Source organism: Magnolia sinica, chromosome 15 (genome assembly GCF_029962835.1).
Source record: "Magnolia sinica isolate HGM2019 chromosome 15, MsV1, whole genome shotgun sequence".
Lineage (NCBI taxonomy): Eukaryota > Viridiplantae > Streptophyta > Magnoliopsida > Magnoliales > Magnoliaceae > Magnolia > Magnolia sinica.
The window spans coordinates 23645092-23659817 of record NC_080587.1 but is presented as its reverse complement, the minus strand read 5'-3'; the positions used below and the strand labels follow the sequence as shown (position 1 = coordinate 23659817).

At 40.4% G+C, this 14726-nt stretch overlaps 1 long non-coding RNA gene across 1 annotated transcript; it reads right to left on the bottom strand.

The window, feature by feature from the left end:
- Window positions 1-9052: 9052 nt before the first annotated feature.
- Window positions 9053-11695, bottom strand: LOC131227246 (uncharacterized). Its single transcript, XR_009162133.1, has 3 exons — window positions 11155-11695; window positions 10553-10656; window positions 9053-9124 (listed from the first exon to the last, which is right to left on the bottom strand). It is a non-coding gene; the product is annotated as an uncharacterized LOC131227246 (long non-coding RNA).
- Window positions 11696-14726: the final 3031 nt, after the last annotated feature.

The window sequence follows — 14726 nt, the reverse complement described above, 5'->3', positions numbered from 1 at the left end:
CGCTAGCACTAGCATTCCCAGATGGATGCATAGGTGAAGCAGGTGGAGTTGCCCCCATCAACTGAGCAAAGATGCCAGCCATGGAAGATAGAAATTGTTGCTGCTGCTGCTGCTGCATTAACAGTATCATCTGCTCAAACCTATCAGGAGGTGGAGCGGATGAAGATGCATAAGGCGTCGACGCAGATGCACGGTTCGGCTCAGGAACCGAAGGCGTGACTGGAGGAGCCATAGGTGGAATCACAGGAGTCGGCCCAGCAGCAGGGCAAGTAGCTGGCTGAGAGTTTAGCCCAGCAGTGGGGCCAATAGGATCCGTCTCAGGAAAGCTATCTTCGGAAACGACTCGACGGGTCGAAGTTCGACCCTTAGGAGGCATACCTTACACTCAACAGAGGATGCAACCTGTGAGATTCAACATCCACATAATCCACCCACACAGCATTTACATCACAACTTCAAAGATAAACAACACGCATTTCTTTTAACAAAATTGTCGCAATATAAGAAGTGCAACATTACATGAATCGCGACAGAGAAAGCATGTGAGCTAAAACATCTAAAGCTTCAAACAACAACTTCCAACTACTATGCCAACAACGGCTACACACAAAAGCAAACAACAAAACAGAGCAAAGGACGACAACAACTGCAACTACTCGTCAGAATCAGGAGATGGAGGCGGGACACCCTTATCCTGCAAACAACACAGGATAGACTTCAGAGTTCGAGACATCTTCTTGAACTTATGCTTCACGAGGCCTCGAAGATCCATAATATCTTAGCGCAGGACAGCCTGACCCTCCTCAAGCCGAACTATACGAGCATCCCTGGCGACCTGATCTGTGCCCTGCTCTGGTGCCGCAGGAGGAGAACTCTCACTCGTGTCCTGGGCCTCCACTTCTTCCTCGTCCTGCTCTTCTTATTCTTCTATCTCTGCTCCACCTTCGCCATAACTCTCTTCCTCATCGCTCTCAGTCTCATCCTCACTTTCTGAGGCTTGTCGTCGACGAGGCCTAATGTCCATCTGATTAAGGGTCGTCTCATTAATGTAGCGAACAGGTACCGGCTTTTTCGCCCTAAGCCTGAAGCCAAACTCATGTGCAAGCTTACAAATGAGGCGGCCAAATGGGAGAGATTCAGTCCTCCTATTCGAACGAGCGATAAGGACAATCTGACGCAAGATGTACGTTGGCATACAAAGTTTCTCTCCTTGCCCCACCTGATACAGAAAATCTATCATCAGGCGCGTACACTCGTTGCGGTTGCTCCACCTTGGATAAAAATTGAATGTGCACATGTAGTGAAGCAAGCGGAAGTCGTCCGTCATATTGGTAGCTAGAAGGCTTCTATTAGGCTGCCATTCGACTAGACGACTACACAAGAATCATGTGCGGCGATCCCTCTCGCGCGCACTACTCAGATTCTTCTCGCTAGCATGAATCACGCCAAGCGGCACATTCAGAAGTCGAGATATCAAGGCGACGTTGACCATGACCTCCCGATCTCTTCCGTAAGGGATCTTGAACTGCAAAGGCTCCAGTGACGGTTCCTGAATGAGGGCATAAAAAGCTCTGACAGTACTCACATTGGTGGGATATTCGCCCTTAAACAAGGGACACCAACCGGCTCCTTCCAGGCGCTCCAACAAGAAAAATTCGCTAAATAGCCGCAGATCTACATGAGCTTCAAAAAGGACCCTACGCTCTTCATAAACTCCATGAGATAGCTCCGCCAATAAGGTTCTTCCAACGGGAGCTTGAGGATTGAGGTCCCGCTTGGTCTGAAACTCTCGAGTGGCGGCCGTGCTTGCGGCGACACCTCTTGGCTTTCGTGCACGGGTTGGGCGGCTAGGCCCGGCTTCATCAACGGGTGCTCTCTTCTTCCCCATCAAAGAGAGAATGGAGGAGATGGAAAATATGGCTGTCACAAACTTAAATAGGGCCATGGAAAATGAGAGAAAAGAGATAAATGGGAAGAATGGTGAGGCTTCCACAAACTTGAGATCCCAAAGAAGGATTTGAGTGCCCAAATGAAAAGGAAAGAGAGGGAAAATAGCAACGAAGATGGGGTTTTGAGATGGTAGGATAGGGATGCACGAAAATGAAGAAAGGAAAGGTTTGGAAAGTGGTTTTTGTGGGGTTTTGAGAGACATTTCAAGAAAAAGAAAGCTTGAAGGGTGAGTTTGTGAAGGAATGAAAGTTTAGAAGGGGTTAAAATCAAGCAACCCTTAATAAGTGGGCCACACAAGACCCCATGAGCGTCGGCCCGAGCTGGCCCGCCCGGCCTGGCTCGCTGGGCGGCGAGGGCTAGTCGAACCGGCGAGGTCATCGCTGGTCTCTGGACAATCCGGCGATGACTCACCATTTGGGCGAGGTCCTCCTGGCCGCTAAGGTGGAAATTGATGTGGGTCCCCCCTGGAATTGCCCCGATTGGGCCCTTAGTCAGGTTCGACGCTTATCGGGCCACACTGATTAGAATCTGATACAAATGCAGGTTTACAGACATTTTAAGGACTGGGATGGGATGATATACCATCTAAACTCATCAATGGACGGTCTAGAAGAGATTTAGGGCCGCTATGTGTGATCAAGAGTGTGCACAGACTCGATCTCGACGATCATTTTCAATAAACTTTCACCGATAGAGGCAACAGGAAAAACTACACAAATTCTAAATTAAAACGCACCCCCCTACACTAAGGTGGCTACAGCGTGCTGTATGTGACCATAACCTAGGTCCGGTTTAATCCAAATCATGCTTGATACCAACTTGTAACGCCTTGAAATTCGGGGGTCGAGCATAACTCAGCTCCCGAGTTTCAAAACATCACTTATGCAACATAATTAATGATGGATGTATGTTGTCTGTATGAGTGCATAAAACATGGAATAGATTAAGCCAAACTTCAAACATAATCCAGGGATAAGTGAAAAACGCAAGCGGAAGACTTAAAGAAATATATGTGTACATGTGTAAGTCCCTGTGGTATGTATGCTCTGCCAGGTCATAATTACAAGTGTTTATCTCAAAATACTAGTATCAAAATGAAGTTATCTATTCCAAAAGAAAACCCAGAATCCCCGCCGATCAGGACACGGCTCACATGAACCCACCTGAGAACTGCATAATAGAAAATGCATCCTCATCATCCTCATACTCCTGCTCTGCCTCAGGGGTCGCGTCATCATCTGCATATAAGACAGAGTCTGGTTGGTGTTGAAACACTGTCCCAGAATGTGGGAGTGAGTGATCAACTCAGTGGAACTATACAGTAAAAGTTAACATGATATCAAATTAATCAAGCAGTAATGACAAGGCAATACAATCAACATGTCTAAAGTACTCTTATTAATGCAAGGATGTATGTAGAAATGATGTATGCCCTCGCCTGTACTCCCTCAGCGTCTTCATCTTACGGTACGCATGACAACCTCCCGCAGTGCCAACAACTCCTACGCACATGCAATGCGGTGCATGAACATGATTACCAAGTTGTTACTAGTCCTTTTCATACAACAGGATTTGAGAAGCTAAAGTACCTTCCTCGTATCAATTCCTAAACAGGGATCCATTCTAGGGTCGTCAGTCCTAGACAATCTCATATGATCATATGGTTCTAGGTCGCTGCAAAGGGCTCGTCACCAATCAATGCACGCCTATCATACCTTAGTTACTACTCTAAGGCTCGTCGCCTTAATGCAGTATCAAGGTATGCTCGATGTCACTACAAAGGGCTCATCACTAATCAATGTAGGCCGACAGCATGAATATAGTATCCCATACCACCATAATCGGCTCACGAGTCTGGTGTGCTCACTGGTCACTACGGGGAGGCTCGTCACCCCAGCGTAGGCCGACAGCTCGACCACGGTGTCCTATACCACCATGTCCGGCTCATGAGTCTTAGCGGATCAAGGTACAACGGTTAACGGGATTGCATCAGTAAGTTTGGTACCCTAGATTCAAACAATAGCGTCCATACATGGTGAACATACATTGGGACAATCGGGTTACTTGACGAACTCGACTAGCACGAGTGCACGTTGAGTTGAACAACATAGAGTGTGCAAACACTCCGTGTGGCCAAACCACTACCGACAACTCTAATATGACTCAGGTTCGTCAAACACGTCCTACGTGGCGAAAGCAACCTCGGCCACAAACTCAAGGTCTGTTACCGATTTCCTGGACTATTCATAGTCCCAAACATATTCAACTATAACAGATATTCATATCAATAATTTAGAACAGTAATGGAACAACAATTCAAATCATACAATATGGAAGCATTTGAAGAATATCAACTTAACATGAATATACATATAAGAAATGCTTGACTTTAACCAACAAGGAATGTAAATTGCATGTAGGAAATCATACACACCAATAGGAGAGTTGAGGATCTCTTCTCAACGCCCGTAAATAGGATAATATATTACACATTAGACCATTCAGACATTTCTACAAACCCTTAGACTACATATTCCAACATACATGACGTATGTTGGTGATAACACACATTTGGACAATTCCTTTTACCAAGGATTTGACACACATATAACTAGTACAAGTACACGACAATTAATCATGGCAAACACATGTTCGTATTTCATACGTATACGATACTTTCTACATGTACATGGAATACACAAATCTCAATATAACTCATATATATCAGGAACGCAATATAAACATCGCATTTGGCATGTGGAATTACACCTACAACAATACTAAACCATTATCTGACATTGAAAGCCTTGAAAACCATAACCTATACGAATATAGTCCACACTTTAAACCAGAAAGAACGCACAGAACTGATTCAGACGATATGTCTTCGTCAACGGCGACTAGCGAACCTAAGGCATGAATAGAAATGAGTTACATCAACACATAGACTATTCTAAGCTCTAAAACAGATTAGGGTTTGATTAACTTACCCAAGAATGAACTTAGAATCGCCGGAATAATGATTCCGAAGTGATAGTTTAAGGATGCATGGAAACAAGAAAGAATCTCTAATGATTCACCAACTTCTCTCTCACTTACTTTCTCTTTTCCTCTCTCTCTCTTAGCTAGGGTTTAGGAAATTCGTATGGAATAGAGAGTGAGGGTTTTAAGGTCTTTATATAGGCCTAATATTGATGAAAATAGCCCCAGGGCCAAGGTATACTTAGGTTATAACCAAATCAGGCCTCTCTCGATCCAACGAAGCACTTTCGGTGGTCCTTTTTCCACGTGCGGTTGGACTTAAGCTCACTAACCATGGATCTAGGTCAGACTGAGTTTTCGTACCGATCGGATCTACAGATCAGTTGTGGCGGACCATTCTCAATTCAACGGTCATCAAAACTCGATCAGGTCCACAAGCACCATGACATGCTTGGGCCATCTTCCCTGATCCAAGGGTGAAATTGGGTCAGAATCCAATGGTCAGATTGCTTAAAATTGTCACGCAAGCGACACGACTCAGATTTCATAAATCATATTTAATTTCTCACCGTTCTCACACTCTTTACTCCGGACTCAATTAAATCGACCCAAGACATCATCTGGACTTGATTTCTGAGGTGATGATTAAGCCCAACAAGGTGACCATAACTATCTAAGATTATCGCTATCGGACTTTCGACGCGCGATCCAGCTCTGATCAAAAGTTTCTAAATATTTTCAAGAGCAACTGGATTTAGCGTTGAATCCCAGATTTCAGAGTAACATAGCGCTAACGGTTCTACAGGTTTTGAGTCCGCAGATCAAATTTAAAGTGAATGATGCTAATTTCACAATCAATTGAGTTTAGCGCTAATTAACCCACAAGTAACTTCTCAAGCATTTAAGGTAGTACTCGGGTCTTTGCACGAAATTTTCGGGTCATTACATTTATCTAGGAAATGGATAGACATCATGTGCCCATCACTCATACATGGTGGGCCTGTATAAGGCGGCGGGGCCCATAGCTTAAAGAAATGGATAGATGGCGTGCATATAACACATACAACTTGGTGGGCCTCACACATTCCAAATGGGCCTCGTAAACAATTACAAAGGGCCTCATCTCATGATATACATCACAATGGGCCTCTCACACGGGCCTTATATACATCACAATGGGCTGCAACAATGGGCCTCATATACATCAAGTGGGCTGCATCACATGGGCCGTAACAATGGGCCTCATATACATCAAGTGGGCTGCGTCACATGGGCCATAACAAAGGGCCTCATATACATCAAGTGGGACCCATTGTCCTAGTTGGACTATCTACACCATTCATCTATTTTTAGAGATCATTTTAGAGCGTTACCCAAAAAATGAATCATATCGAAAGATCATCTGGACCTTACCACAAATAGCAGTGAAGATAATGGTTTTCACTGTTAACAATTCACAAGGCACACCATAACGTTTATTTTCCATCCAGTCTGTTCATAAGGTCACAAAGACCTGAATTAAGAGGAAAAACAAATTTCATATTGATCCAAAACTTTTGTGGCCCCAAACAGTTTCAATGGTAAACGTTAAATCCTCCACTGATTTTTGCAGCATGGTCCACCTGATAGAGAGATCTGTCTTATTTTCTTCTCAACCCTCAAGATGAGCTCGCGAAGTGGATGGACGGTTTGGATATATCACACACATCATGGTGGGTCTCACCGTCCCGGTTGGACGGTGTGAACACCGCACGTGTGGCATGTGGGTCCCACGTCCAGATCGACAGTTGGGATATAACATATACCTCGTGATCATACCACAGAGCTTGCTGGCGTCAAACAACAGCTATATAGGTGGTAAGCCCCACCGTCCAGATGGATGGTTGGGATATAACAAATACCTCAACATCAGGCCTACAGAATTACTGATGGGGCCCACGCAGATGGACAACATGGATGAAACAGATGGACGACATGATATGAAATACATACATCATGCGGGATCCACAGAACTTGCTGACATCAACCAACAACTATATGCTACTAGGTCCCCACCATCTAGATGGACGGTTGGGATGAAATACATACGTCATGCGAGATCCGAAAACGGGCAGCAAGGTGGGCCACGATTTGGATAGCGGTTAGTCCACTAAATGGATAGCATGGGTATGGCACATGCATCATCAAGGTGGACCATCATGCGAGAGAGAGAGAGAGAGAGAGAGAGAGAGAGAGAGAGAGAGAGAGAAACGTGTGATGGATGGAGCTCCGCCACTATAAGCCCTCCTAGGATTAATGCGTACATCAAGATGGGTCCCAAATAGGATCCATACCATCAATCAGTAGGCTCCACTTGGTCCATTACAAAAATTGAAATCTAATCCTACAAAATACCCACCGATTGACTCATTCCTGGTTCCTTGGCTTCCTTAGCTCTTTGGCTTCTTCTTTGATGGAAGTTGATGAAGATTGAAGGGTTGGATTAAGGATGAAGGGGTAGGAGGTGGGCTAACGCCTCGACTTTTTAGGACCCGATTATATGACCCATTTCCCAAAAACCCGATTGTTAACTTTAAAGGATGGTTAAAATCGAGTATACATTTTTTTTTCATTCATTCAGAGTAAGCAGATAAGTGTAGGATGGACAAATCAACATAAAGAAAAATTTACATTTAAATTTAGAATATACAAAAGGTTACCCATAATGACTTATATAAACAAATGTCTCAAACTTACAATTACAAAGTGAAATGATGTTATATGTGAACAAGGCAAATTATAACAAATCTGGAACTGTAAAACCACGTAGCAACTCTTGACAATACAATCATGCATCTTCAACAGTGGCACTCTGCTCCTCATCAGTCTGAACCTGCAGATCAATTAAGCCACCTGTGCTACCTATACGGTTATATATTTGATAGATGAGTGGCCAACTCAGTGTGAATTCCCCTCAAGATTACACACCGCCGCATTAGGTAAGCATAGTTATAAAGCAAAGCATACAAAATAATACACGATGTAGGTCTTATTAGATGTATGGATGCGTGAATGCAATCATTGCCCCAGGGATTCTCATCCGCATGGACACTGGGCTCGTCACCCATGCAATCATCGACCTGGGAAAAACATCTAGTCGGACAAATACGTATATCATATATGATAGCAATAGATGCTGGTTTGTGTCATGTATGCATGATTATCTAACCCGTTATTAGTCCAATTACAACCAACCAATTTAAATAAGCTCAAAGGTCACTACAGGAGTTTATCATTAGCGTAGGCCGACAGCTCGGGCATAGGTCCCATACCACCATCCTCGGGCTACCATCTTAGGATGTTTAATGGAAACTCGTCGACTAATGGCCAATCATATTACAATATATGGGGCTTACCATCGCATGGTTGCACAATATAAAACATCGAACCCAGATAGGAAAATATCAAAACAAAGCCATGTAGGGCCAATATCAAAACAAGCCACATAGGGCAAATATCAAAATCAGCCGCATAGGGCGAGTATCAAAACCATGCGATAAACACTACCAGAAAATTGGGCAAAGGCTTCGGATTTAATCCGTAGCCATAGACCTATGGCTACGGTTTTCGTCCGTAGCATGACCGTCGTCATAGGCGCCGAACTAATAGGTCTAAAATTTATGGCTACGGATTTAGTCCGTAGCAATAGATTAAAATAGCTACAGATATAATCCATAGCAAATACTTCTGTAGCGAAAAGTACGTATAGCTATGAATAGTATTTGTAGCTAAAAGTACTATTGGATCCGTAGCAATATGCCGAATTTAATAATAGCTACGGTAGTCAGATTACCAGCTATGTCAATATCCGTAGCTATTTCTTACATTTAAAATATTTTATAATCATTCATTCATTCATCACTTGCATAATCATTCATTCATTCAATTACGATCATTCATTCAATAATGAATCAATTACGATCATTCATTCAATCAATTACAATTGCAATATCAATAGTGATAGCACGCTCCCGCTCAGCCTTGAGCTTATCAAGAACCCATGCATACTTGAATGACCTCTTGTTCATCTCAGCAACTTCCTTCTCAAACCTCTCAATCACATGCTTATCAATTCCACCAATGGTCGACTTGTCAGAGTCGACATGACCAATGACGACAATGTTATTGTGAACCTTCTCCTTTCCCATGATGGCTAACAAAATAGAGAACAATTAAACTACAATCACCAAACAATGACAATTACAAGAGTACTCTAGATGGTGAAGCCAGAAACAAACTCAACAAAAGGCCTAATAAACTAGGAAAGAAGTTTTCTTCACCAAAATGTTTAAATTCACGGATACCCAGATTAACAACATTAGAAAACAAAATAGTTCCATGCACATAAAAAAGGAAGCTGAACAGTATCTTTCCACCACACCCCACTAGGGAAAAAAAAGGATAAAAATCAGAAAAATACGTATGCCATGTTTGGAAACCATGGATTCCATACCAAACAATGGAAAAGGCTTTCCTTTGATATGACAATTTGTGTTGTTTGGATAGCAAAGGAAATGGTGAATTCCACCCAGCAATCATATCACCCTCATCCATAATTTGGACTCTTGGCACGATAAACTATGTGACTATTGTGAGAGGAAATATGAGATTTCCACTTCCTATCCCTACAAGAACTCAAAATTAGAATCCATGCTTAACCATTTTAACCATTCTAATCAAAATCATCATTAGATATTGTTTTTCCATTCTTTTCCCATGGATTATGTGCATCCAAACATACACACAAACTCCCACTAACAAAAGAATAATGGTTTTAATACCAACATCTGGTATTGTTAAAACCTTACAATGCCACACAAGTAAAACCCAATTTTCCAGAAGAACATTCAAAGAGAACAATCAATTGCAACCCAACAAGGTAGACATGCATGGCATGAGTACTTGCACAGGAACAAAGCCAAACCATTCATCAGGCATAAAAGTCAGTGATAAGGCCCACCTATTTCATGGATCAGGTGAAATACACGCCCGACACATTAACATGGCTACAGGTGATAATCTCCCATTTTAAAAGAAAACAAGAGAGAAAAACTGATGCGATTTAATCAGGACAAGATTAGAAGAGACTGAGAGACAACATGCCACCAATCATATGCTACAAACATCTGATTAATCAATTGTTTTGGCCATTTGAGTATGGATTATAGCCTATATTTTTTCATTTTTGACCATGCATTTAGCTGTATTATATGTATCAGAATCAAACTGCAGGTCAAAGACTCCAGCCCACCTTTTGGATTTGATCCATAGCCATAGAATAGTGGCCACATTATATCCCCCAATTAACCATACAAATGGCACGGGAAAAAATAAGAAAAGGTAATGCCATCCAAATTTTAGATTGAATTAATATTGATGACCTCAAAGAGAGGCATACTGCATCTGGAACCAATCCATGAAAATGCACTCATTGATTCACAAAACCAAAATGTACTGTAGTTGGTGAGATTTGAAAAAAATAATAATTAGTTAGGTTCGAAAATAACATGATAGATGATGAACAAGAACTTATTTTCCAACAAAATATACAGCCATCGTGGTTCATATAATAAGAAACTACCTACAGAAATACAAACTAGTTACTACTTTGCCCATGATGATGGTAAAATGGAAATTAGTGAATGAGACTGGCAATCTCCACAGAAATTGTTGTAAGATAGATCCCTGAAAAGATATTTAATCAATGAATTTGGGTCAAATTCAATGGGTAAATTCTGATTCTAAGAAACACGAGTACTAAACATCGAAACAAAACAACAAGAACAACAAAAGAAAAGAAAAACAGCATCTGGAAAAACATTTCTGTAATCGTATGAGCTGCGAAATGTTTACATAAAAAGTTATATCTCAACAAGTAGAAAGTAGTTTGAATTCAAGGGTTCTAGGTTGAACTCTAGTTTGAATCTCGGCCCATTTAGTAAATGGGCTAGGCATAGGTTTGACTTCTTTGCTTGCTTAGTGAATAGGTCAACCCAGGCTGATCCAACTCAACCAAAACCCAACCCATTGCCAACCCAAGATTAAATGAAAATCTCACCAGAAAAAAAGTGGACTGCAAGAAATGTGATGGAAATTACAAGTAGATTTAACTAAGAAATTAGTTTGGTAAGAAACATATGTTGATCGAGAGTTGGTATCAAGTCAAGAAAAGGGGTATTGTACCTTATGGAGAGGGTGGATTTCATGCATGTAAAGATGGTCTTTTAGCTTTTACAGCTGCCACTTTGTTGCATGGTTCATATACATGAGTAACTAGACTATATCACAGCATTTTTGGAAACAATATGAAAAAAGTATCCCTTCCAAAATTATCACATCTGAAGGATTGACCTGCCAAACAATTTATAAGGATCCTCCCACTGATTCATACACAACATAATTAGCAAACAGGTGCCAGAATTTTGACTCAAAATACCACTACAACATGACATGCATATTTTAGATATTCTACATGAATATTTGTTTCTCCAACTTTAGGAAAAGGTAGACATTACCAGGATAGTCAAAATTATATTCATGAACTCGCATCAGTTCCTCGTCGGAAAAATTGTGATATAAGGAATCCTGTAATATCATAGGCACAATAGACTTAAATGCAAGCACTTTTTCACAAAATAGAAGCCATTTGTTACAAGATTAACATGAATCAAGGCAACCACAAATACTTTATGGTCAGTAAGATCAAGTTAAAGAAACGTAAACAATGTTTCAGAGCTTATTTCACATTTCTTACAAATTGCCATAGAACATAAAGTTTTCAGACAGAATTTTTACTCTATGCTAAAAACCCATTATTTTTACAATCTAATACTGAATCCAACCACCTTCATTACGCACATAAAATACTTCTGGTGCTTGTGCATAACCTATATAAACAGTAGAGAATGGTCGCCAGATTGATAGAATCCTATACACCAGAAAAGTACATCCAAAAGGTAATTTGAATTGGTAGCAGAATCACAAGATTGAAAAGGAAAACCAAAAAACACAAGATCTAAAACATGAACACGATCACTATTCTATAATGGACAAACTGGTCCAATAGAAAATAGATGCATTATCATTTATTTTGTTTTATTGATGTACCAAATATTTCATAAATGTGAAGCCAGGTAAAGTATCAAATAAATGAAACCAAATATCTTGGTCACCACACAATTTTGTGTTCATGCACAAAAAACTATGCAAACCTGGAACATGTGCAATTCCTGAGAAACAAATCCTAATATATTCAAAGACAAATAGATCCTAATATCCCAGAAGATATCCCACCATATATTGTTTCCTAACACCATGGTTGTGGTCATCATCATCATGTAATGCGTGCATGATATTAAACCGTAGAGGAAGAACAATTTTGATAACATTCAACATCGTAGGGTGAAGGTCCCACTACCTGTTTTGGTCCTACTTGAACCAACATGTACCCGTCACCCAAAAAAGGTTTTACACTAACTTGATGTGTGCATGCCTTTCGGTTCTCCAAATTAGCCTAAAGAACCAACTTCTTAAAGCAGTGAAAATGCTAATAGAAGTAACCTGCCCTGACATAAGATGCAAAATATTTCCACAGCATTATCAATGAAAGAGCTTTTAAGCTTTCCAAAAGTATGTAGCTGAGTAGAAAATTTCAAAATTTAGCATTATGTACAAAATTCAAAATCAAATTACAATAGTGCGATAGAAGTAGTGAAGGATTATCAAGCTGAAAGGATAAACAATCTTCATTTTGTCTTTTGTTTGCCAATGGGTTGGATTTTATATTCTATGCTATGTTTGTGATATTTTATTTCGAAAATATTAGCTTTTTCATAAACTATTTTCACTTTTGTTCCAAGCATTTTGTCAAACCCATTGTATTAAGGGATCAGACCAGCCACATGATAGTTTCACAGCTAGTCCAGTTTTTCAAACATGGCTAACACCAACCTTAACTAACAATAAGTGACAGAAATTATAGTTCTTGTATTCCTAATCATCATCATCATAGCCTTGTCCCAGCGAGTTGGAGTAAGGTTGTGAGAATGAAGCCTAAGAGTCACACGTCAACTTGGTGACAATAACCACAAACATAAATAATTAGTCAATTAAAACAGACAATTTGTAAGTTGTAACTAGTAACGGATGTGAAAGGTTTTAAAGAAAAGCCTTTCCTCAATAAGGTAGTGGCAACAGGAAACAACAACAAGTCGATAAGGTAGTGGCAACAAGAAACAACAACAAGTAGCAAATTACGGCCTAGGAATCTAATGTCTGTTGCAATCTATAATTTTCACATATTTTGGTTCCTATTAGACCTTTACTGGCCCAGGTTTGGGAATATTGGTTGGTGCTAAAGTATTAGTGCTTTGGGTCAGTCCTAAACTTACATGCTGGCTACTCTCTAAAGCATCTTTCATTGCTCTCATACCTCAAATACTTTATCAATGATTCAGTTAAATATTAATGCCGATAAGTAATCAGCCCACTTCAATTCCAGTCTGATTGCAAGAAACAATCCTGTAATGTCAAAATAAAGGGTATCTAGAAAATCAATCCTTAGGCTTTATGAAGCAAGAACTAGTGTGTTCCTTTTCTCAATGCAAAATCTCATTGAGGAGAAAGCTGACAAAATTTTGTAGTAGAAACTATCACAATATGATGGAACCAAAAACAGAAACACAAAATATGAGGAATATATCAAATTCCTTTTCGCATAAATCAAATTATAGACAAATTGGGGAATATCCTATCAATTCATAGGAGCACACTTGATTGAATGTTTCACCAGGCCTACAATCGGCTGCCATGTCCATATGAGCAACAAAGAAGTGTTGATGGACTGGTGCGTATAACACAGGAGCAATAATTGTACCATATTTTCTGGATTCCCTAGGTTGGAATGCTTCTGAGTTGAGAATCCAGTGAGTTTAACTTCAGCTTCAATTTTGCCATCTTGTGAGCAAAAAGTATCTAAGCATCCTCCTAAAAAATCTCTCCTGGCCAAAGAAGAGTAAATGTAGTTGCTTGTAATTAGGCTTTGGCAGGAAGGAACATGCAAAAGAGATGAAATCCATACTGTAGTAAACAAACAGGTTGAAATCCAGCGAGACTCTCCCCTGCTTAGCTATATCAAATGAATTAAATAGATTCCTGCAAAATATCATGCGTACAGTATTTCTTCAATCTATCTACAAGCTGGATTAGCATTCCGATTCTCTAAACATCTCAACTGTGACAAACAAGAAGCCCACAAATTTCTATACATGACACGTCCACATAAACAAACTAATGCATATATAGTAGCTTAAAGATGATTTATTTTCATACTCTCCAGGTTGTATAGTGGGAATCCATGGGTGGCTACAAGTGATTACTGACACAAGCTAATAATTTCATACTCTCCAGGTTAAGACCATCCTAAACTGCCTGCACTTCAGCCACTATGTTACAGATCCTGCCATAGATATAGAGGGAATCCATGGGTAGCTACAAGTGATTACTAACACAATCTCTTCCTTCTTGTGATCCTAACGGAAGAATTCGGATGAACTAGACCTTGTTGTATCACAAAACTCAACACGCTTGAGAGCGACACTGCCATTGACAGTAATTCTTAACCTAAGTTTCATAATTCAATAGAAAGAGAGAAATTACAAGCCCCAAAAGTACAGTTCCTTTCCACATCATCTTAAACTAAAAATAAACAGGAAAAAAAAATCCACACAGGGGTGCAAAGCATGCAATTCACATCA